The 25,980-nt window shown below is 41.0% G+C and overlaps 2 long non-coding RNA genes across 39 annotated transcripts in view; one reads left to right on the top strand and one right to left on the bottom strand.

Moving 5' to 3' along the window:
- Positions 1 to 124: 124 nt before the first annotated feature.
- Positions 125 to 22,153, top strand: LOC108892113 (uncharacterized). Of its 38 annotated transcripts, none has more exons than XR_007812811.1 (17): positions 125 to 372; positions 1,976 to 2,070; positions 3,065 to 3,360; positions 3,767 to 4,671; positions 5,078 to 5,982; positions 6,389 to 7,293; positions 7,700 to 8,604; positions 9,011 to 9,306; positions 11,024 to 11,928; positions 12,335 to 12,630; positions 13,037 to 13,941; positions 14,348 to 14,956; positions 16,268 to 16,563; positions 16,970 to 17,874; positions 18,281 to 18,658; positions 19,065 to 19,145; positions 21,171 to 22,147. It is a non-coding gene; the product is annotated as an uncharacterized LOC108892113 (long non-coding RNA). The 38 variants fall into 38 exon arrangements; XR_007812804.1 differs by having other exon boundaries at positions 15,659 to 16,563; XR_007812789.1 differs by lacking the exon at positions 14,348 to 14,956 and adding an exon at positions 14,957 to 15,252 and having other exon boundaries at positions 15,659 to 16,563; positions 21,171 to 22,146.
- Positions 22,154 to 23,910: 1,757 nt separating this feature from the next.
- LOC127142298 (uncharacterized) overlaps positions 23,911 to 25,980 on the bottom strand; it is a 9,538-nt gene continuing 7,468 nt past the window's right edge. The window contains exon 3 of the long non-coding RNA XR_007812828.1: positions 23,911 to 24,312. This is a non-coding gene — a long non-coding RNA (uncharacterized LOC127142298). The remainder of the gene's footprint in view (positions 24,313 to 25,980) is intronic.

The following is a 25,980-nucleotide window of genomic DNA, read 5'->3' as shown; positions in this document are numbered from 1 at the left end:
ATAAAGACGTTTACCAATGTAAACAGAATCTCTCCGAACTGCAATCTGATCCCAGCCTGTGGTGGCAGCAGCGAGCCGCGAGGCGTCCAGTCTACCGGAAAAGGGAAGAGGAAGAAGAAGAGGAAGTTCGCCATCTTTGCCCGTGGGGTACATCAATGTTTGTCGTCCACCTCCTTCGGATGAAATGTGTGGGGAAAAGTTCGCTGCTTTCAGACAACTCGGCTACATTTCGAAGTAACAGCACGAAAGGATTTATTTTTCCTCGCGGATGTTCTCTGTGGGGTTTCCTGCGAAGACATCTGCGGTGAAATGCTGTGACACGCAGCAGTTTTCTGGACTTGAACTTTCTCCTCGGTGTTAACCGCTAATCTGGTGAGTTAGCTGTTAGCTGTTTATTTAGCTCCATGCTAGCTCCGTGCTTTACTGTTGCGTTACATTATTTTATGCATCAAATATACTTGGTGTAAGTAAGTATTTGGTGTGCCTACTTTAAAATGTTTTACCCGCAACTTTGTGACGCATGTTTAATCGATATCAGAGTTTAAGTTAGATTTGTTTTGACGGTCAAAATGGCCGCTAGTTTTTCTGGACTCCGGTCATATACAACTACGGCACGCAAGTTTAAAAAGCCACATAACAGCCTACATTTAAACCACAAGGAAACACAAACGTGATAATCCAGCAAATGTGTTTAAAAGTAATCAGCACGACTCAGCTCATTGAGGGGTGTTTGATTTGAAGTGGCAGAGTCATGCTAAATGTTAAATGTTTGCAGTTTATAAAAGGATAACTGTGGTGTTTGACCGTGGGTCTTATTTTCTGGGTATAAATGATCGATAGAGACAAAAGTATTTGGAACATTTGGACCAGTTCCTGGTCACCGCAAGCAGCTACTGAAACGAACACAACCGGTACAATTATCCGCGGCAAAGTCCGTCCACTGAAGTGACTGATTTAACCTCTGACAGACTCAGATCGCTGTTTTAGGTGCCCAGGTTTGTGTCATTCATCTGCAACATTTCTGTTTTGTTGCTCGCCTTTTTGTCAGGAATAGCACCATATTCTTCACTTCATGTGTTGATTATTGTCAAAGGCAATTCCAAATTATGTTTTTTGTGTATATATACACACACACACACACACACACACACACTCACTATAACAAATTCTGTGAGGCATTTGATTACCATCAGTTAGCTAACTTAACATGCAGTACCTGAAATAAACTGTATAGTGCCTTCCCTGAGCTCATAATACAAAACCACCCTTAACGCATGTGTTTAGGTGGTTAATGTTTATTTCTTTATTCACTTTTCTTTTAAAAAAGTTTAAATTTGAGGAACAGCTCAGAAATGACATGAGCTCTGTTGGTTGGAGTTGGGAAAACTACCTAACTCAGAGTAATTAATGAATGTAATTATGGCAGAATAAAAGTAACAGCATCAAAACCCTTGAAACAGAGTTACTTTTCACATCTATCTGAGCAGACTACATTTAATTCCTGTGTGTGACTTTGTCAGTGGTAACTTACTCAGGTTATCTCCGATTTTATATTGTGTGAGTTGGGGTGGTGCATGTTTTCCACCAGATCTGACAGTGCTACTTCAGAATGTTTTACTTAGCTAATTTCTTTAACACATACACTGAGCACATAAACAGACTTAAACTCTCCTTTATATTTTTTGCAGATCTGTGCAGTGTGTAAGATTTAAGGGGCTCTATTGGCAGAAATGGAATATAGTATTCAGTAGTGTAATTAAGAATTGCTGAGTTTTTACTACTTCAAAATGTACCTTTCATGTCAACACAGAGAGGGAATCCTCTTCCAGGAATCCATTATGTTTCTACAGTAGCACTGTTTGTCCATGTGCAAAGATGCTGCACATATGCAACTACAGAGATGTACAGAGCTACAGAGGTGCAGCTGTGCTCATTAGCATCCACAGTAAATCTGAAATATGTTCTGACACTGCAGGAACAAAGTGATGTTCATGTCAGATGTGCTGCCATCCTCTGTGCTCTCCTGCCGACCTGCATGAGGAAGACTCCAGCTCTCTGAAGACCTGGAATGTAAGTAGTTGTTTTTGTAGTTTGTAGTAGTTGTTTTAGAGGTTATGTGAGCGTGAAGGAGTTGCATTGTTTCAGTTGTTCCAGTGCAGAAACACAATGATCTTTTTTCATTAAGTTCTGCTGCTACTCAGGCTTCATTCAGGTTGGAGGTTCAGTGTCTAGTTTTTCATCAGGTTTTTTTGTTTTGTTCCACTGCAAACAAAAGAAATAAACATGTGAACATCAAAGCACTTTCATGACCACAATTTTCTGAAATCAGAGCATTAACTGAAAGAAGTACAGGGGTGGCAGTACTTTTGGCCATGATTGTACATCATTGCTTCAGTGATTAGTTGTTAGACACAATTTATAATAATAATAATAATCATTACTTTTTCGCATTTTTTAATGACTTCATTTTCTGAAACTCTCTAATGTTTGTTAAATGTTCTTATTATGAATAAGATTTCTACAGAGATGCGCCTTTTTTATTAATCAGAGTAATTGCTTTTGATCTCAATCAGACTCCGTTTATTAAAAAAGTAATTTAACTGAAGAGAACAAACTAACGCCACTCCCCCAATGTGTTGGTTTAATATTTTACTCTGTGTTACTTTTACTCATGTAAATGATCTGAATAGTTCCATATTTTGGTGGTTCAGTGAGACCAGGACAGAGGCCTCCAGGTAATTCCCAAACAGCTTTACATCAACTGTCATCAACAAAGTGACTGTAGCTCTCCTCACCTTCTCACCAAACAATATTAAACTCCTCAGAACCAACAACCACTAAATGGTTCTGTCTTGGATTATATTTGTTCAGGATCAGTCAAAATGGGATTGAAAAATATCTTAACTTCAGTTTGATAGGACAGGATCGTCCAAATCTTAATTATGTCTATGTGCGAGACACACTAAGCTACACCGTACTGTTTTCATGGTTAAACTGTTGATGAAGAATAGGTAGTAGTGTACTGATCATTTTCCTTTGTATGTTTCTCTTTGATTTCCTCCAGGTGTCACCACGTCGTCCACGACATCGCCCACGATCGCTGAGCCGCCGTCCATGATCGGAGAGACATTGTTGAGGATGAGGGAGACATCGTCCTCGATCAGAGACATTGTCCGTGACTTGTGGTGACTCGGTCCCCAATAAGTCGGCATTGCCGGCGTTCATGGAGACATTGTCGATGATCGCAGAGACTTTGTCTATAATCTCAGAGACATTGTCCGCGATCACTGAGACGTTGTCCACGATCGCAGAGAATCTTCGTACGGTGAAGTTCTTTGAGACCAGGACAGAGGCCTCCAGGTAATTCACAAACAGCTTGAGATCAACTGTCCAACACAGAGCACTGACGTTAAACTGTTTATGTTCAGTATATCAGAAAAGTGTAATATTAGAATTAATCAGCATTGAACATGTAAAAAAGTACATTTATTAATAATCACAATAAAGATATTTCAAATAATATCGTAAATTAACATTTTAAAAATATCTAAAATGTAAAAGTATATTAAGTCGTTACAATTTTAACCAAAATAAATCACAGTATAGCGTGTTGTCAGTAATTTAATAAAAATGTCGTACTGTAGGATGTGGTCACAAATGCCACACAAACATCTTAGTGTAGCGTGTAGTCAAAAAAGTCATACTATATTAAAGTAGTAGAGTATTGATCATTTTCCTTTGTATGTTTCTCTTTGATTTCCTCCAGGTGTCACCACGTCGTCCACGACATCACCCACGATCGCTGAGCCGCCGTCCATGATCGGAGAGACATTGTTGAGGATGAGGGAGACATCGTCCTCGATCAGAGACATTGTCCGTGACTTGTGGTGACTCGGTCCCCAATAAGTCGGCATTGCCGGCGTTCATGGAGACATTGTCGATGATCGCAGAGACTTTGTCTATAATCTCAGAGACATTGTCCGCGATCACAGAGACGTCGTCCACGATCGCAGAGACATGGTCCATGATCGGAGAGACATTGTTGAGGATGAGGGAGACATCGTCCACAGTCAGAGACGTTGTCCATGATTGCAGAGTCCTTGTCAAAGATGAGAGAGACGTTGTCCATGGTCAGAAACATTGTCTCTGCTTCGCAGAGCTCTGCGCAAGAATCGGTAGTGACACTGTGGTTCCTCGATTCGACGGCATGACCGCGATCAGTTGACATTGTTAATGATCACAGAGAAACAGTCTATCATCAGAGACTTGGTCCACGATCACAGACACATTGTCGATGATTGCAGAGACTTTGTCCATAATCTCAGAGATATTGTCCGCGATCACAGAGACGTAGTCCACGATCACAGAAGACCAGGTGTCACCACTTCGTCCACGACATCGCCCACGATCGCTGAGCCGTCGTCCATGATCGGAGAGACATTGTTGAGGATGAGGGAGACATCGTCCTCGATCAGAGACATTGTCCGTGACTTGTGGTGACTCGGTCCCCAATAAGTCGGCATTCCCGGCGTTCATGGAGACATTGTCGATGATCGCAGAGACTTTGTCCACGATCTCAGAGACATTGTCCGCGATCACTGAGACGTCGTCCACGATCGCAGAGAATCTTCGGACGGTGAAGTTCTTTGAGACCAGGACAGAGGCCTCCAGGTAATTCACAAACAGCTTTATATCAACTGTCCAACACAGAGCACTGACGTTAAACTGTTTATGTTCAGTATATCAGAAAAGTGTAATATTAGAATTAATCAGCATTGAACATGTAAAAAAGTACATTTATTAATAATCACAATAAAGATATTTCAAATAATATCGTAAATTAACATTTTAAAAATATCTAAAATGTAAAAGTATATTAAGTCGTTACAATTTTAACCAAAATAAATCACAGTATAGCGTGTTGTCAGTAATTTAATAAAAATGTCGTACTGTAGGATGTGGTCACAAATGCCACACAAACATCTTAGTGTAGCGTGTAGTCAAAAAAGTCATACTATATTAAAGTAGTAGAGTATTGATCATTTTCCTTTGTATGTTTCTCTTTGATTTCCTCCAGGTGTCACCACGTCGTCCACGACATCACCCACGATCGCTGAGCCGCCGTCCATGATCGGAGAGACATTGTTGAGGATGAGGGAGACATCGTCCTCGATCAGAGACATTGTCCGTGACTTGTGGTGACTCGGTCCCCAATAAGTCGGCATTGCCGGCGTTCATGGAGACATTGTCGATGATCGCAGAGACTTTGTCTATAATCTCAGAGACATTGTCCGCGATCACAGAGACGTCGTCCACGATCGCAGAGACATGGTCCATGATCGGAGAGACATTGTTGAGGATGAGGGAGACATCGTCCACAATCAGAGACGTTGTCCATGATTGCAGAGTCCTTGTCAAAGATGAGAGAGACGTTGTCCATGGTCAGAAACATTGTCTCTGCTTCGCAGAGCTCTGCGCAAGAATCGGTAGTGACACTGTGGTTCCTCGATTCGACGGCATGACCGCGATCAGCTGACATTGTTAATGATCACAGAGAAACAGTCTATCATCAGAGACTTGGTCCACGATCACAGACACATTGTCGATGATTGCAGAGACTTTGTCCATAATCTCAGAGATATTGTCCGCGATCACAGAGACGTAGTCCACGATCACAGAAGACCAGGTGTCACCACTTCGTCCACGACATCGCCCACGATCGCTGAGCCGTCGTCCATGATCGGAGAGACATTGTTGAGGATGAGGGAGACATCGTCCTCGATCAGAGACATTGTCCGTGACTTGTGGTGACTCGGTCCCCAATAAGTCGGCATTCCCGGCGTTCATGGAGACATTGTCGATGATCGCAGAGACTTTGTCCACGATCTCAGAGACATTGTCCGCGATCACTGAGACGTCGTCCACGATCGCAGAGAATCTTCGGACGGTGAAGTTCTTTGAGACCAGGACAGAGGCCTCCAGGTAATTCACAAACAGCTTTATATCAACTGTCCAACACAGAGCACTGACGTTAAACTGTTTATGTTCAGTATATCAGAAAAGTGTAATATTAGAATTAATCAGCATTGAACATGTAAAAAAGTACATTTATTAATAATCACAATAAAGATATTTCAAATAATATCGTAAATTAACATTTTAAAAATATCTAAAATGTAAAAGTATATTAAGTCGTTACAATTTTAACCAAAATAAATCACAGTATAGCGTGTTGTCAGTAATTTAATAAAAATGTCGTACTGTAGGATGTGGTCACAAATGCCACACAAACATCTTAGTGTAGCGTGTAGTCAAAAAAGTCATACTATATTAAAGTAGTAGAGTATTGATCATTTTCCTTTGTATGTTTCTCTTTGATTTCCTCCAGGTGTCACCACGTCGTCCACGACATCACCCACGATCGCTGAGCCGCCGTCCATGATCGGAGAGACATTGTTGAGGATGAGGGAGACATCGTCCTCGATCAGAGACATTGTCCGTGACTTGTGGTGACTCGGTCCCCAATAAGTCGGCATTGCCGGCGTTCATGGAGACATTGTCGATGATCGCAGAGACTTTGTCTATAATCTCAGAGACATTGTCCGCGATCACAGAGACGTCGTCCACGATCGCAGAGACATGGTCCATGATCGGAGAGACATTGTTGAGGATGAGGGAGACATCGTCCACAGTCAGAGACGTTGTCCATGATTGCAGAGTCCTTGTCAAAGATGAGAGAGACGTTGTCCATGGTCAGAAACATTGTCTCTGCTTCGCAGAGCTCTGCGCAAGAATCGGTAGTGACACTGTGGTTCCTCGATTCGACGGCATGACCGCGATCAGCTGACATTGTTAATGATCACAGAGAAACAGTCTATCATCAGAGACTTGGTCCACGATCACAGACACATTGTCGATGATTGCAGAGACTTTGTCCATAATCTCAGAGATATTGTCCGCGATCACAGAGACGTAGTCCACGATCACAGAAGACCAGGTGTCACCACTTCGTCCACGACATCGCCCACGATCGCTGAGCCGTCGTCCATGATCGGAGAGACATTGTTGAGGATGAGGGAGACATCGTCCTCGATCAGAGACATTGTCCGTGACTTGTGGTGACTCGGTCCCCAATAAGTCGGCATTCCCGGCGTTCATGGAGACATTGTCGATGATCGCAGAGACTTTGTCCACGATCTCAGAGACATTGTCCGCGATCACTGAGACGTCGTCCACGATCGCAGAGAATCTTCGGACGGTGAAGTTCTTTGAGACCAGGACAGAGGCCTCCAGGTAATTCACAAACAGCTTTATATCAACTGTCCAACACAGAGCACTGACGTTAAACTGTTTATGTTCAGTATATCAGAAAAGTGTAATATTAGAATTAATCAGCATTGAACATGTAAAAAAGTACATTTATTAATAATCACAATAAAGATATTTCAAATAATATCGTAAATTAACATTTTAAAAATATCTAAAATGTAAAAGTATATTAAGTCGTTACAATTTTAACCAAAATAAATCACAGTATAGCGTGTTGTCAGTAATTTAATAAAAATGTCGTACTGTAGGATGTGGTCACAAATGCCACACAAACATCTTAGTGTAGCGTGTAGTCAAAAAAGTCATACTATATTAAAGTAGTAGAGTATTGATCATTTTCCTTTGTATGTTTCTCTTTGATTTCCTCCAGGTGTCACCACGTCGTCCACGACATCACCCACGATCGCTGAGCCGCCGTCCATGATCGGAGAGACATTGTTGAGGATGAGGGAGACATCGTCCTCGATCAGAGACATTGTCCGTGACTTGTGGTGACTCGGTCCCCAATAAGTCGGCATTGCCGGCGTTCATAGAGACATTGTCGATGATCGCAGAGACTTTGTCTATAATCTCAGAGACATTGTCCGCGATCACAGAGACGTCGTCCACGATCGCAGAGACATGGTCCATGATCGGAGAGACATTGTTGAGGATGAGGGAGACATCGTCCACAATCAGAGACGTTGTCCATGATTGCAGAGACCTTGTCAAAGATGAGAGAGACGTTGTCCATGGTCAGAAACATTGTCTCTGCTTCGCAGAGCTCTGCGCAAGAATCGGTAGTGACACTGTGGTTCCTCGATTCGACGGCATGACCGCGATCAGCTGACATTGTTAATGATCACAGAGAAACAGTCTATCATCAGAGACTTGGTCCACGATCACAGACACATTGTCGATGATTGCAGAGACTTTGTCCATAATCTCAGAGATATTGTCCGCGATCACAGAGACGTAGTCCACGATCACAGAAGACCAGGTGTCACCACTTCGTCCACGACATCGCCCACGATCGCTGAGCCGTCGTCCATGATCGGAGAGACATTGTTGAGGATGAGGGAGACATCGTCCTCGATCAGAGACATTGTCCGTGACTTGTGGTGACTCGGTCCCCAATAAGTCGGCATTGCCGGCGTTCATGGAGACATTGTCGATGATCGCAGAGACTTTGTCCACGATCTCAGAGACATTGTCCGCGATCACTGAGACGTCGTCCACGATCGCAGAGAATCTTCGTACGGTGAAGTTCTTTGAGACCAGGACAGAGGCCTCCAGGTAATTCACAAACAGCTTTATATCAACTGTCCAACACAGAGCACTGACGTTAAACTGTTTATGTTCAGTATATCAGAAAAGTGTAATATTAGAATTAATCAGCATTGAACATGTAAAAAAGTACATTTATTAATAATCACAATAAAGATATTTCAAATAATATCGTAAATTAACATTTTAAAAATATCTAAAATGTAAAAGTATATTAAGCCGTTACAATTTTAACCAAAATAAATCACAGTATAGCGTGTTGTCAGTAATTTAATAAAAATGTCGTACTGTAGGATGTGGTCACAAATGCCACACAAACATCTTAGTGTAGCGTGTAGTCAAAAAAGTCATACTATATTAAAGTAGTAGAGTATTGATCATTTTCCTTTGTATGTTTCTCTTTGATTTCCTCCAGGTGTCACCACGTCGTCCACGACATCGCCCACGATCGCTGAGCCGCCGTCCATGATCGGAGAGACATTGTTGAGGATGAGGGAGACATCGTCCTCGATCAGAGACATTGTCTGTGACTTGTGGTGACTCGGTCCCCAATAAGTCGGCATTCCCGGCGTTCATGGAGACATTGTCGATGATCGCAGAGACTTTGTCCACGATCTCAGAGACATTGTCCGCGATCACTGAGACGTCGTCCACGATCGCAGAGAATCTTCGGACGGTGAAGTTCTTTGAGACCAGGACAGAGGCCTCCAGGTAATTCACAAACAGCTTGAGATCAACTGTCCAACACAGAGCACTGACGTTAAACTGTTTATGTTCAGTATATCAGAAAAGTGTAATATTAGAATTAATCAGCATTGAACATGTAAAAAAGTACATTTATTAATAATCACAATAAAGATATTTCAAATAATATCGTAAATTAACATTTTAAAAATATCTAAAATGTAAAAGTATATTAAGTCGTTACAATTTTAACCAAAATAAATCACAGTATAGCGTGTTGTCAGTAATTTAATAAAAATGTCGTACTGTAGGATGTGGTCACAAATGCCACACAAACATCTTAGTGTAGCGTGTAGTCAAAAAAGTCATACTATATTAAAGTAGTAGAGTATTGATCATTTTCCTTTGTATGTTTCTCTTTGATTTCCTCCAGGTGTCACCACGTCGTCCACGACATCACCCACGATCGCTGAGCCGCCGTCCATGATCGGAGAGACATTGTTGAGGATGAGGGAGACATCGTCCTCGATCAGAGACATTGTCCGTGACTTGTGGTGACTCGGTCCCCAATAAGTCGGCATTGCCGGCGTTCATGGAGACATTGTCGATGATCGCAGAGACTTTGTCTATAATCTCAGAGACATTGTCCGCGATCACAGAGACGTCGTCCACGATCGCAGAGACATGGTCCATGATCGGAGAGACATTGTTGAGGATGAGGGAGACATCGTCCACAGTCAGAGACGTTGTCCATGATTGCAGAGTCCTTGTCAAAGATGAGAGAGACGTTGTCCATGGTCAGAAACATTGTCTCTGCTTCGCAGAGCTCTGCGCAAGAATCGGTAGTGACACTGTGGTTCCTCGATTCGACGGCATGACCGCGATCAGCTGACATTGTTAATGATCACAGAGAAACAGTCTATCATCAGAGACTTGGTCCACGATCACAGATATATTGTCGATGATTGCAGAGACTTTGTCCATAATCTCAGAGATATTGTCCGCGATCACAGAGACGTAGTCCACGATCACAGAAGACCAGGTGTCACCACTTCGTCCACGACATCGCCCACGATCGCTGAGCCGTCGTCCATGATCGGAGAGACATTGTTGAGGATGAGGGAGACATCGTCCTCGATCAGAGACATTGTCCGTGACTTGTGGTGACTCGGTCCCCAATAAGTCGGCATTGCCGGCGTTCATGGAGACATTGTCGATGATCGCAGAGACTTTGTCCACGATCTCAGAGACATTGTCCGCGATCACTGAGACGTCGTCCACGATCGCAGAGAATCTTCGGACGGTGAAGTTCTTTGAGACCAGGACAGAGGCCTCCAGGTAATTCACAAACAGCTTGAGATCAACTGTCCAACACAGAGCACTGACGTTAAACTGTTTATGTTCAGTATATCAGAAAAGTGTAATATTAGAATTAATCAGCATTGAACATGTAAAAAAGTACATTTATTAATAATCACAATAAAGATATTTCAAATAATATCGTAAATTAACATTTTAAAAATATCTAAAATGTAAAAGTATATTAAGTCGTTACAATTTTAACCAAAATAAATCACAGTATAGCGTGTTGTCAGTAATTTAATAAAAATGTCGTACTGTAGGATGTGGTCACAAATGCCACACAAACATCTTAGTGTAGCGTGTAGTCAAAAAAGTCATACTATATTAAAGTAGTAGAGTATTGATCATTTTCCTTTGTATGTTTCTCTTTGATTTCCTCCAGGTGTCACCACGTCGTCCACGACATCACCCACGATCGCTGAGCCGCCGTCCATGATCGGAGAGACATTGTTGAGGATGAGGGAGACATCGTCCTCGATCAGAGACATTGTCCGTGACTTGTGGTGACTCGGTCCCCAATAAGTCGGCATTGCCGGCGTTCATAGAGACATTGTCGATGATCGCAGAGACTTTGTCTATAATCTCAGAGACATTGTCCGCGATCACAGAGACGTCGTCCACGATCGCAGAGACATGGTCCATGATCGGAGAGACATTGTTGAGGATGAGGGAGACATCGTCCACAATCAGAGACGTTGTCCATGATTGCAGAGACCTTGTCAAAGATGAGAGAGACGTTGTCCATGGTCAGAAACATTGTCTCTGCTTCGCAGAGCTCTGCGCAAGAATCGGTAGTGACACTGTGGTTCCTCGATTCGACGGCATGACCGCGATCAGCTGACATTGTTAATGATCACAGAGAAACAGTCTATCATCAGAGACTTGGTCCACGATCACAGACACATTGTCGATGATTGCAGAGACTTTGTCCATAATCTCAGAGATATTGTCCGCGATCACAGAGACGTAGTCCACGATCACAGAAGACCAGGTGTCACCACTTCGTCCACGACATCGCCCACGATCGCTGAGCCGTCGTCCATGATCGGAGAGACATTGTTGAGGATGAGGGAGACATCGTCCTCGATCAGAGACATTGTCCGTGACTTGTGGTGACTCGGTCCCCAATAAGTCGGCATTGCCGGCGTTCATGGAGACATTGTCGATGATCGCAGAGACTTTGTCCACGATCTCAGAGACATTGTCCGCGATCACTGAGACGTCGTCCACGATCGCAGAGAATCTTCGTACGGTGAAGTTCTTTGAGACCAGGACAGAGGCCTCCAGGTAATTCACAAACAGCTTTATATCAACTGTCCAACACAGAGCACTGACGTTAAACTGTTTATGTTCAGTATATCAGAAAAGTGTAATATTAGAATTAATCAGCATTGAACATTTTAAAAAGTACATTTATTAATAATCACAATAAAGATATTTCAAATAATATCGTAAATTAACATTTTAAAAATATCTAAAATGTAAAAGTATATTAAGCCGTTACAATTTTAACCAAAATAAATCACAGTATAGCGTGTTGTCAGTAATTTAATAAAAATGTCGTACTGTAGGATGTGGTCACAAATGCCACACAAACATCTTAGTGTAGCGTGTAGTCAAAAAAGTCATACTATATTAAAGTAGTAGAGTATTGATCATTTTCCTTTGTATGTTTCTCTTTGATTTCCTCCAGGTGTCACCACGTCGTCCACGACATCGCCCACGATCGCTGAGCCGCCGTCCATGATCGGAGAGACATTGTTGAGGATGAGGGAGACATCGTCCTCGATCAGAGACATTGTCTGTGACTTGTGGTGACTCGGTCCCCAATAAGTCGGCATTCCCGGCGTTCATGGAGACATTGTCGATGATCGCAGAGACTTTGTCCACGATCTCAGAGACATTGTCCGCGATCACTGAGACGTCGTCCACGATCGCAGAGAATCTTCGTACGGTGAAGTTCTTTGAGACCAGGACAGAGGCCTCCAGGTAATTCACAAACAGCTTGAGATCAACTGTCCAACACAGAGCACTGACGTTAAACTGTTTATGTTCAGTATATCAGAAAAGTGTAATATTAGAATTAATCAGCATTGAACATGTAAAAAAGTACATTTATTAATAATCACAATAAAGATATTTCAAATAATATCGTAAATTAACATTTTAAAAATATCTAAAATGTAAAAGTATATTAAGTCGTTACAATTTTAACCAAAATAAATCACAGTATAGCGTGTTGTCAGTAATTTAATAAAAATGTCGTACTGTAGGATGTGGTCACAAATGCCACACAAACATCTTAGTGTAGCGTGTAGTCAAAAAAGTCATACTATATTAAAGTAGTAGAGTATTGATCATTTTCCTTTGTATGTTTCTCTTTGATTTCCTCCAGGTGTCACCACGTCGTCCACGACATCACCCACGATCGCTGAGCCGCCGTCCATGATCGGAGAGACATTGTTGAGGATGAGGGAGACATCGTCCTCGATCAGAGACATTGTCCGTGACTTGTGGTGACTCGGTCCCCAATAAGTCGGCATTGCCGGCGTTCATGGAGACATTGTCGATGATCGCAGAGACTTTGTCTATAATCTCAGAGACATTGTCCGCGATCACAGAGACGTCGTCCACGATCGCAGAGACATGGTCCATGATCGGAGAGACATTGTTGAGGATGAGGGAGACATCGTCCACAGTCAGAGACGTTGTCCATGATTGCAGAGTCCTTGTCAAAGATGAGAGAGACGTTGTCCATGGTCAGAAACATTGTCTCTGCTTCGCAGAGCTCTGCGCAAGAATCGGTAGTGACACTGTGGTTCCTCGATTCGACGGCATGACCGCGATCAGCTGGCATTGTTAATGATCACAGAGAAACAGTCTATCATCAGAGACTTGGTCCACGATCACAGACACATTGTCGATGATTGCAGAGACTTTGTCCATAATCTCAGAGATATTGTCCGCGATCACAGAGACGTAGTCCACGATCACAGAAGACCAGGTGTCACCACTTCGTCCACGACATCGCCCACGATCGCTGAGCCGTCGTCCATGATCGGAGAGACATTGTTGAGGATGAGGGAGACATCGTCCTCGATCAGAGACATTGTCCGTGACTTGTGGTGACTCGGTCCCCAATAAGTCGGCATTGCCGGCGTTCATGGAGACATTGTCGATGATCGCAGAGACTTTGTCCACGATCTCAGAGACATTGTCCGCGATCACTGAGACGTCGTCCACGATCGCAGAGAATCTTCGGACGGTGAAGTTCTTTGAGACCAGGACAGAGGCCTCCAGGTAATTCACAAACAGCTTGAGATCAACTGTCCAACACAGAGCACTGACGTTAAACTGTTTATGTTCAGTATATCAGAAAAGTGTAATATTAGAATTAATCAGCATTGAACATGTAAAAAAGTACATTTATTAATAATCACAATAAAGATATTTCAAATAATATCGTAAATTAACATTTTAAAAATATCTAAAATGTAAAAGTATATTAAGTCGTTACAATTTTAACCAAAATAAATCACAGTATAGCGTGTTGTCAGTAATTTAATAAAAATGTCGTACTGTAGGATGTGGTCACAAATGCCACACAAACATCTTAGTGTAGCGTGTAGTCAAAAAAGTCATACTATATTAAAGTAGTAGAGTATTGATCATTTTCCTTTGTATGTTTCTCTTTGATTTCCTCCAGGTGTCACCACGTCGTCCACGACATCACCCACGATCGCTGAGCCGCCGTCCATGATCGGAGAGACATTGTTGAGGATGAGGGAGACATCGTCCTCGATCAGAGACATTGTCCGTGACTTGTGGTGACTCGGTCCCCAATAAGTCGGCATTGCCGGCGTTCATGGAGACATTGTCGATGATCGCAGAGACTTTGTCTATAATCTCAGAGACATTGTCCGCGATCACAGAGACGTCGTCCACGATCGCAGAGACATGGTCCATGATCGGAGAGACATTGTTGAGGATGAGGGAGACATCGTCCACAATCAGAGACGTTGTCCATGATTGCAGAGTCCTTGTCAAAGATGAGAGAGACGTTGTCCATGGTCAGAAACATTGTCTCTGCTTCGCAGAGCTCTGCGCAAGAATCGGTAGTGACACTGTGGTTCCTCGATTCGACGGCATGACCGCGATCAGTTGACATTGTTAATGATCACAGAGAAACAGTCTATCATCAGAGACTTGGTCCACGATCACAGACACATTGTCGATGATTGCAGAGACTTTGTCCATAATCTCAGAGATATTGTCCGCGATCACAGAGACGTAGTCCACGATCACAGAAGACCAGGTGTCACCACGTCGTCCACGACATCACCCACGATCGCTGAGCCGCCGTCCATGATCGGAGAGACATTGTTGAGGATGAGGGAGACATCGTCCTCGATCAGAGACATTGTCCGTGACTTGTGGTGACTCGGTCCCCAATAAGTCGGCATTGCCGGCGTTCATGGAGACATTGTCGATGATCGCAGAGACTTTGTCCACGATCTCAGAGACATTGTCCGCGATCACTGAGACGTCGTCCACGATCGCAGAGAATCTTCGTACGGTGAAGTTCTTTGAGACCAGGACAGAGGCCTCCAGGTAATTCACAAACAGCTTGAGATCAACTGTCCAACACAGAGCACTGATGTTAAACTGTTTATGTTCAGTATATCAGAAAAGTGTAATATTAGAATTAATCAGCATTGAACATGTAAAAAAGTACATTTATTAATAATCACAATAAAGATATTTCAAATAATATCGTAAATTAACATTTTAAAAATATCTAAAATGTAAAAGTATATTAAGCCGTTACAATTTTAACCAAAATAAATCACAGTATAGCGTGTTGTCAGTAATTTAATAAAAATGTCGTACTGTAGGATGTGGTCACAAATGCCACATAAACATCTTAGTGTAGCGTGTAGTCAAAAAAGTCATACTATATTAAAGTAGTAGAGTATTGATCATTTTCCTTTGTATGTTTCTCTTTGATTTCCTCCAGGTGTCACCACGTCGTCCACGACATCGCCCACGATCGCTGAGCCGCCGTCCATGATCGGAGAGACATTGTTGAGGATGAGGGAGACATCGTCCTCGATCAGAGACATTGTCCGTGACTTGTGGTGACTCGGTCCCCAATAAGTCGGCATTCCCGGCGTTCATGGAGACATTGTCGATGATCGCAGAGACTTTGTCTATAATCTCAGAGACATTGTCCGCGATCACAGAGACGTCGTCCACGATCGCAGAGACATGGTCCATGATCGGAGAGACATTGTTGAGGATGAGGGAGACATCGTCCACAATCAGAGACGTTGTCCATGATTGCAGAGACCTTGTCAAAGATGAGAGAGACGTTGTCCATGGTCAGAAACATTGTCTCTGCTTCGCAGAGCTCTGCGCAAGAATCGGTAGTGACACTGTGGTTCCTCGATTCGACGGCATGACCGCGATCAGCTGACATTGTTAATGATCACAGAGAAACAGTCTATCATCAGAGACTTGGTCCACAATCACAGACACATTGTCGATGATTGCAGAGACTTTGTCCATAATCTCAGAGATATTGTCCGCGATCACAGAGACGTAGTCCACGATCACAGAAGACCAGGTGTCACCACTTCGTCCACGACATCGCCCACGATCGCTGAGCCGTCGTCCATGATCGGAGAGACATTGTTGAGGATGAGGGAGACATCGTCCTCGATCAGAGACATTGTCCGTGACTTGTGGTGACTCGGTCCCCAATAAGTCGGCATTGCCGGCGTTCATGGAGACATTGTCGATGATCGCAGAGACTTTGTCCACGATCTCAGAGACATTGTCCGCGATCACTGAGACGTCGTCCACGATCGCAGAGAATCTTCGTACGGTGAAGTTCTTTGAGACCAGGACAGAGGCCTCCAGGTAATTCACAAACAGCTTGAGATCAACTGTCCAACACAGAGCACTGACGTTAAACTGTTTATGTTCAGTATATCAGAAAAGTGTAATATTAGAATTAATCAGCATTGAACATTTTAAAAAGTACATTTATTAATAATCACAATAAAGATATTTCAAATAATATCGTAAATTAACATTTTAAAAATATCTAAAATGTAAAAGTATATTAAGCCGTTACAATTTTAACCAAAATAAATCATAGTATAGCGTGTTGTCAGTAATTTAATAAAAATGTCGTACTGTAGGATGTGGTCACAAATGCCACACAAACATCTTAGTGTAGCGTGTAGTCAAAAAAGTCATACTATATTAAAGTAGTAGAGTATTGATCATTTTCCTTTGTATGTTTCTCTTTGATTTCCTCCAGGTGTCACCACGTCGTCCACGACATCGCCCACGATCGCTGAGCCGCCGTCCATGATCGGAGAGACATTGTTGAGGATGAGGGAGACATCGTCCTCGATCAGAGACATTGTCCGTGACTTGTGGTGACTCGGTCCCCAATAAGTCGGCATTGCCGGCGTTCATGGAGACATTGTCGATGATCGCAGAGACTTTGTCTATAATCTCAGAGACATTGTCCGCGATCACAGAGACGTCGTCCACGATCGCAGAGACATGGTCCATGATCGGAGAGACATTGTTGAGGATGAGGGAGACATCGTCCACAGTCAGAGACGTTGTCCATGATTGCAGAGTCCTTGTCAAAGATGAGAGAGACGTTGTCCATGGTCAGAAACATTGTCTCTGCTTCGCAGAGCTCTGCGCAAGAATCGGTAGTGACACTGTGGTTCCTCGATTCGACGGCATGACCGCGATCAGTTGACATTGTTAATGATCACAGAGAAACAGTCTATCATCAGAGACTTGGTCCACGATCACAGACACATTGTCGATGATTGCAGAGACTTTGTCCATAATCTCAGAGATATTGTCCGCGATCACAGAGACGTAGTCCACGATCACAGAAGACCAGGTGTCACCACTTCGTCCACGACATCGCCCACGATCGCTGAGCCGTCGTCCATGATCGGAGAGACATTGTTGAGGATGAGGGAGACATCGTCCTCGATCAGAGACATTGTCCGTGACTTGTGGTGACTCGGTCCCCAATAAGTCGGCATTCCCGGCGTTCATGGAGACATTGTCGATGATCGCAGAGACTTTGTCCACGATCTCAGAGACATTGTCCGCGATCACTGAGACGTCGTCCACGATCGCAGAGAATCTTCGTACGGTGAAGTTCTTTGAGACCAGGACAGAGGCCTCCAGGTAATTCACAAACAGCTTTATATCAACTGTCCAACACAGAGCACTGACGTTAAACTGTTTATGTTCAGTATATCAGAAAAGTGTAATATTAGAATTAATCAGCATTGAACATGTAAAAAAGTACATTTATTAATAATCACAATAAAGATATTTCAAATAATATCGTAAATTAACATTTTAAAAATATCTAAAATGTAAAAGTATATTAAGTCGTTACAATTTTAACCAAAATAAATCACAGTATAGCGTGTTGTCAGTAATTTAATAAAAATGTCGTACTGTAGGATGTGGTCACAAATGCCACACAAACATCTTAGTGTAGCGTGTAGTCAAAAAAGTCATACTATATTAAAGTAGTAGAGTATTGATCATTTTCCTTTGTATGTTTCTCTTTGATTTCCTCCAGGTGTCACCACGTCGTCCACGACATCACCCACGATCGCTGAGCCGCCGTCCATGATCGGAGAGACATTGTTGAGGATGAGGGAGACATCGTCCTCGATCAGAGACATTGTCCGTGACTTGTGGTGACCCGGTCCCCAATAAGTCGGCATTGCCGGCGTTCATGGAGACATTGTCGATGATCGCAGAGACTTTGTCTATAATCTCAGAGACATTGTCCGCGATCACAGAGACGTCGTCCACGATCGCAGAGACATGGTCCATGATCGGAGAGACATTGTTGAGGATGAGGGAGACATCGTCCACAATCAGAGACGTCGTCCACGATCGCAGAGAATCTTCGTACGGTGAAGTTCTTTGAGACCAGGACAGAGGCCTCCAGGTAATTCACAAACAGCTTGAGATCAACTGTCCAACACAGAGCACTGACGTTAAACTGTTTATGTTCAGTATATCAGAAAAGTGTAATATTAGAATTAATCAGCATTGAACATTTTAAAAAGTACATTTATTAATAATCACAATAAAGATATTTCAAATAATATCGTAAATTAACATTTTAAAAATATCTAAAATGTAAAAGTATATTAAGCCGTTACAATTTTAACCAAAATAAATCACAGTATAGCGTGTTGTCAGTAATTTAATAAAAATGTCGTACTGTAGGATGTGGTCACAAATGCCACACAAACATCTTAGTGTAGCGTGTAGTCAAAAAAGTCATACTATATTAAAGTAGTAGAGTATTGATCATTTTCCTTTGTATGTTTCTCTTTGATTTCCTCCAGGTGTCACCACGTCGTCCACGACATCGCCCACGATCGCAGAGATGTAGTCCACAATCACAGAGTCCTGATATAATGAAGAAGGTAAGAAAATATTTTTATTTCTATTAAAGAAAACAGATCAATAAAACCTAATCTAAACTGACAGTAAATTGTTTCAGTATAGTAAAGCATCGAAAACGTCAAAAAATGTCATTGTGTACAAAGTTATGTAAAACCATGGAATGTTGTGATTCAGCTGTAATGTAGAATATTTCTCTGTGTTTTCATGGTTAAACTGTTGATGAAGAATAGGTAGTAGTGTACTGATCATTTTGCATCAAAAATGTAAAAAAAAAAGTCATAGTATAGTAAGACATACACTGGCAGAATTTGTGATTTCTTGCCCATTTTTCAGAGAATATGAATGATAATACAAAAACGTTTCTTTCACTCATGGTTAGTGGTTGGGTGAAGTCATTTATTATCAAACAATTGTGTTTGCTCTTTTAAATCATAATGACAACAGAAACTACCAAAATGACCCTGATCAAAAGTTTACATACCCTAGTTCTTAATACCGTGTATTGCCCCCTTTAACATCAAAGACAGCTTGAAGTCTTTTGTGGTAGTTGTGGATAAGGCGCTTTATTTTCTCAGATGGTAAAGCTGCCCATTCTTCTTGGCAAAAAGCCTCCAGTTCCTGTAAATTCCTGGGCTGTCTTGCATGAACTGCATGTTTGAGATCTCCCCAGAGTGGCTCAATGATATTGAGGTCAGGAGACTGAGATGGCCACTCCAGAACCTTTTTTCACTTTTTTCTGCTGTAGCCAATGACAGGTTCACTTGGCCTTGTGTTTTGGATCGTCATGTTGGAACGTCCAAGTACGTCCCACGCGCAGCTTCCAGACTGATTAGTGCATTTTCCTCTAATATTTTCTGATAACATGCTGCATTCATCTTGCCATCAATTTTGTGCCTTTGTAGCTCACACATCCCCAAAACATCAGCGAACCACCTCTGTGTTTCACAGTAGGAATGGTGTACCTTTCATCATAGGCCTTGTTGACTCCTCTCCAAATGTAATGTTTATAGTTGTGGCCAAAACGTTCAGTTTCAGTCTCATCACTCCAACTAACTTTGTTACACAAGTTTTGAGGCTTGTCTCTGTGCTGTTTGGCGTATTGTAAGCGGGTTGCTTTGTGGCATTGGTGTAATAATGGTTTTCTTCCTGCAACTCGACCATGCAGCCCATTTTCTTCAAGTGCCTCCTTATTGTGCATCTTGAAACAGCCACACCACTCCTATAGTCCTATATGTCAGCTGAAGTTATTGGTGGGTTTTTCTTTGCATCCCGAACAATTTTCCTGGCAGTTGTGGCTGAAATTTTTGTTGGTCTACCTGACCATAGCTTGGTTTCAACAGAATCCCTCATTTTCCACTTCTTAATTAGAGTTTGAACACTGCTGATTGGCATTCTCAATTCCTTGGATATCTTTTTATATCCTTTTCCTATTATATACAGTTCAACTACCTTCTCCCACACAGCCTTTAATAATTCTTTTGCTTTCCCCATGACTCGGAATCCAGCAATGTCAGTGGAGCACTGGATGAAACATGCAGGGGTCTGTCAGGAGCCCAGAAACTCGCTGACCTTTTATACACACACATTGATTACAAACAAACAGATCACAGGTGAGGATGGTTACCTTGAGCAGCCATTTAAACTTGTGTGTGTCAACTTGTGTGTATGTTATCAGGCCAAAACCTCCAGGGTATATAAACTTTTGATCAGGGTCAATTGGGTAGTTTCTGTTGTCATTATGATTTAAAAGAGCAAACACAATTGTTTGATAATAAATGACTTCACCCAACCACCAACCATGAGTGAAAGAAAAGTTCTTGAATTATCATTCATATTCTCTGTAAAATGGCCAAGAAATCACAAATTCTTATGAGCACAACTGTAAAAATGTCATTTTATACTAAGTCATGTAAAAATATTGAATGTTGTGGTTCAGCTTTAATGTTGAATACTTCTCTGTGTTTTCATGGTTAAACTGTTGATGAGGAATAGGTAGCAGTGTACTGATCATTTTCCATTATACGTTATTCTTTGATTTCCTCCAGGTGTCACCACTTTGTCCACGATCAGAGATGTTGTCTATGACTCACAGAGAAGTGCAAGAGTCGGTAGTGGCGGAGTTCCCTGATTCAACGGCAGTGCTTGGGATCAGAAAGATATTGTTGATGATCACAGAGACTTTGTCCATAATCAGAGGGACAGTGTTCATGATCATGGAGACTTTGTCAATAAACAGAAAGACATTGACTGCGATCACAGAGACGTAGTCCACAATTGCAGAGAAGTTCAGGACAGAGGCCTGCAAGTAACTTTTCAATTCAATTCAATTCAATTTTATTTATATAGCGCCATATCACAACAACAGTCATCTCAAGGCACTTTTCATATAGTGCAGGTCTAGACCGTACTCTTTAAAATAGGTAGTAACCTCCAAGAAATGCAACTAGGAATATCAGAAGATGTAACAAAGTAATCTCTTCCTAGATGTAGTTTGCAACAGCAGAAGTTGTCTGTAAACTTCGAAGATGTGTGATTAAAAAAAGTACAAAATAATAACAGTAAATAATATTAGAGGTAACAATAAAAGTTATCCGTAATATATAAGCAATGCAGAAGTAATCCAAAAGATAAAAATGTTATACGATAGTAAGGCGTCAAAAATGGCCGTGGTATAATCAGCCATTGAAAAATGGTCAAAAAATGTCAGTATTGTATGGTGTCAAAAAAAACCATCACAAAATTTCATAGTATAGTAAAATATCAAAAACCATCAAAAAAATGTCATACTATGGCGTAAAAAAAATTCCATAGTATAGTAAGGAGTCAAAAAAGGTCTAAAAATTTCATACTATAGCAAGGTGTCAAAAATGTCACAGTATAGTATGGCATCAAAAACCATCAAAATATGGTCAAAAATGTCATTGTATAGTAAGGCCTCCAAACATGGTCATAGTATAGAAAGATGTCAAAAATGTCAAACATTTGAGCTTTGTTGTCTTTGTCATTTCATTTTCTTTTTTGTTCAAATAAAGACTTTTGAACTGAATATTGTGTGAAAGTGAATATTGTTCATCTCTCTGCTGCAGAACTTCTCAAATTCATTCAATTATTACTATTGATAGAGTAATTTTGGTTGTAGTTATTGAATTTATAGTTTGTAACCTTAATGAGACTAATGAGTTTAGGGTTAGGGTTCCATCTTTTCAGACACAGGTTAGGGTTAGGGTTACGTCTTTGAACCACACATTAGGGTTAGGGTTAAAGCTTATAGTCAGAGGTTAGGGTTAGGGTTACAGCTTTTTAGCCACTGGTTAGGGTTAGGGTTACATCTTTTCAGACACAGGTTAGGGTTAGGGTTACAGTTTTTAGTCAGAGGTTAGGGTTAGGGTTACGTCTTTGAGCCACACATTAGGGTTAGGGTTACAGCTTTTAGTCAGAGGTTAGGGTTAGGGTTACAGCTTTTTAGCCACACATTAGGGTTAGGGTTACAGCTTTTTAGCCACTGGTTAGGGTTACATCTTTTCAGACACAGGTTAGGGTTAGGGTTACAGTTTTTAGTCAGAGGTTAGGGTTAGGGTTACGTCTTTGAGCCACACATTAGGGTTAGGGTTACAGCTTTTAGTCAGAGGTTAGGGTTAGGGTTATGGATTAGAACCACACATTAGGGTTAGGATTACAGCTTTTAGTCAGAGGTTAGGGTTAGGGTTACGTCTTTGAGCCACACATTAGGGTTAGGGTTACAGCTTTTAGTCAGAGGTTAGGGTTAGGGTTACAGCTTTTAGTCAGAGGTTAGGGTTAGGGTTACAGCTTTTAGTCAGAGGTTAGGGTTAGGGTTAGGGTTATGGATTAGAACCACACATTAGGGTTAGGGTTACGTCTTTGAACCACACATTAGGGTTAGGGTTACAGCTTTTAGTCAGAGGTTAGGGTTAGGGTTACGTCTTTGAGCCACACATTAGGGTTAGGGTTACAGTTTTTAGTCAGAGGTTAGGGTTAGGGTTACGTCTTTGAGCCACACATTAGGGTTAGGGTTACAGTTTTTAGTCAGAGGTTAGGGTTAGGGTTACAGCTTTTAGTCAGAGGTTAGGGTTAGGGTTACAGTTTTTAGTCAGAGGTTAGGGTTAGGGTTACGTCTTTGAGCCACACATTAGGGTTAGGGTTACAGCTTTTAGTCAGAGGTTAGGGTTAGGGTTACAGCTTTTAGTCAGAGGTTAGGGTTAGGGTTACAGTTTTTAGTCAGAGGTTAGGGTTAGGGTTACGTCTTTGAGCCACACATTAGGGTTAGGGTTACAGCTTTTAGTCAGAGGTTAGGGTTAGGGTTAGGGTTATGGATTAGAACCACACATTAGGGTTAGGGTTACGTCTTTGAACCACACATTAGGGTTAGGGTTACAGTTTTTAGTCAGAGGTTAGGGTTAGGGTTACGTCTTTGAGCCACACATTAGGGTTAGGGTTACAGCTTTTAGTCAGAGGTTAGGGTTAGGGTTACAGTTTTTAGTCAGAGGTTAGGGTTAGGGTTACAGTTTTTAGTCAGAGGTTAGGGTTAGGGTTACGTCTTTGAACCACACATTAGGGTTAGGGTTACAGTTTTTAGTCAGAGATTAGGGTTAGGGTTACGTCTTTGAACCACACATTAGGGTTAGGGTTACAGTTTTTAGTCAGAGGTTAGGCTTAGGGTTTTTAGCCTTCATTATGTATTTTGATTGCGAGATCTAAACAGAGAATAGTTGGCATTACAAAATCATTTTTGAGTTATTAATTCAGGGTTAGGGTTAGAAACTCAAATCAAAAGGTACAAAACTTTATTGATTCTGTTCTAGACAACATTTAACTAACCACAGCAAACATAATGACAGTTGGAGACACTTGGAGAAATTGTTTAATTCTCTCACCCCACATTTAATGTATGATGAGCATGAGAATAAGATTATTAAAAGCTTGCACATCTCTAAGAACATTTAGCTACTTCTGTTGTCCTCTTCAGGTGATGCCGTCTCCTCCTCCTCCTAACATAAAACAAAGCATCTCCGAGTGGTTGAGGGGGAGGGAAGGGTTGGAGGTAGTGTACAGGAGGGGGGACAAAAACAGTCTCAGTTGTATTAAGTTTATCTGTAAAATATAACCAGCTTCATTAATGTTTTCTTTGATCCACTTCAGGTCCAGAACTTCAGCTGCCGTCGTCTCCATCTGCAGAGACACAACACCATGTTAATAACTGAACCTGATCAATAAAATGAGGCATCAAAAATATCAAAAGTATCATAGTGAGGCATCAAAACATTTCACAGTCCTGCATGTTGTCGAAAATGTCATACATTCTTAAAACACCTTACTATGACATTTTCTGATGGGTTTTTGATACCTTAGTACACCATCAAATTTTTTTGACCATTTTTGACGCTTTACTATACTATGACATTTTTTCATGTTTTTTGATGCCATACTATACTATGACATTTTTTCATGTTTTTTGATGCCATACTATACTATGACATTTTTTGACAATTTTTGACAATTTACTATACTGACATTTTTTGACCATTTTTGACGCCATAGTATACTATGACATTTTTTCATGTTTTTTTACGCCATACTATACTATGACATTTTTTGACAATTTTTGACACTTTACTATACGATGACATTTTTTGACCATTTTTGATGCCATACTATACTATGACATTTTTTGACAATTTTTGACACTTTACTATACTATGACATTTTTTGACGCCATACTATACTAAGACATTTTTTCATGTTTTTTGATGCCATGCTATACTATGACATTTTTTGACCATTTTTGACACTTTACTATACTGACATTTTTTCATGTTTTTTGACGCCATACAATACTGACATTTTTTGACCATTTTTGACACTTTACTATACTATGACATTTTTTGACCATTTTTGACGCCATACTATACTATGACATTTTTTCATGTTTTTTGATGCCATACTATACTATGACATTTTTTGACCATTTTTGACGCCATAGTATACTATGACATTTTTTCATGTTTTTTGACACTTTACTATACTATGACATTTTTTGACCATTTTTGACGCCATACTATACTATGACATTTTTTCATGTTTTTTGACGCCATACAATACTATGACATTTTATGACCATTTTTGACGCCATACTATACTATGACATTTTTTCATGTTTTTTGATGCCATACTATACTATGACATTTTTTGACCATTTTTGACGCCATAGTATACTATGACATTTTTTCATGTTTTTTGACACTTTACTATACTATGACATTTTTTTAACAATTTTTGACACTTTACTATACTGACATTTTTTCATGTTTTTTGACGCCATACAATACTATGACATTTTTTGACCATTTTTGACGCCATACTATACTATGACATTTTTTCATGTTTTTTGATGCCATACTATACTATGACATTTTTTGACAATTTTTGACAATTTACTATACTGACATTTTTTGACCATTTTTGACGCCATAGTATACTATGACATTTTTTCATGTTTTTTTACGCCATACTATACTATGACATTTTTTGACAATTTTTGACACTTTACTATACGATGACATTTTTTGACCATTTTTGATGCCATACTATACTATGACATTTTTTGACAATTTTTGACACTTTACTATACTATGACATTTTTTGACGCCATACTATACTAAGACATTTTTTCATGTTTTTTGATGCCATGCTATACTATGACATTTTTTGACCATTTTTGACACTTTACTATACTGACATTTTTTCATGTTTTTTGACGCCATACAATACTATGACATTTTTTTGACCATTTTTTGACACTTTTACCTATACTATGACATTTTTTGACCATTTTTGACG

The sequence above is a fragment of the Lates calcarifer genome, linkage group LG3 (assembly GCF_001640805.2).
Source record: "Lates calcarifer isolate ASB-BC8 linkage group LG3, TLL_Latcal_v3, whole genome shotgun sequence".
Lineage (NCBI taxonomy): Eukaryota > Metazoa > Chordata > Actinopteri > Centropomidae > Lates > Lates calcarifer.
This window is presented reverse-complemented; position numbering and strand designations above follow the sequence as displayed.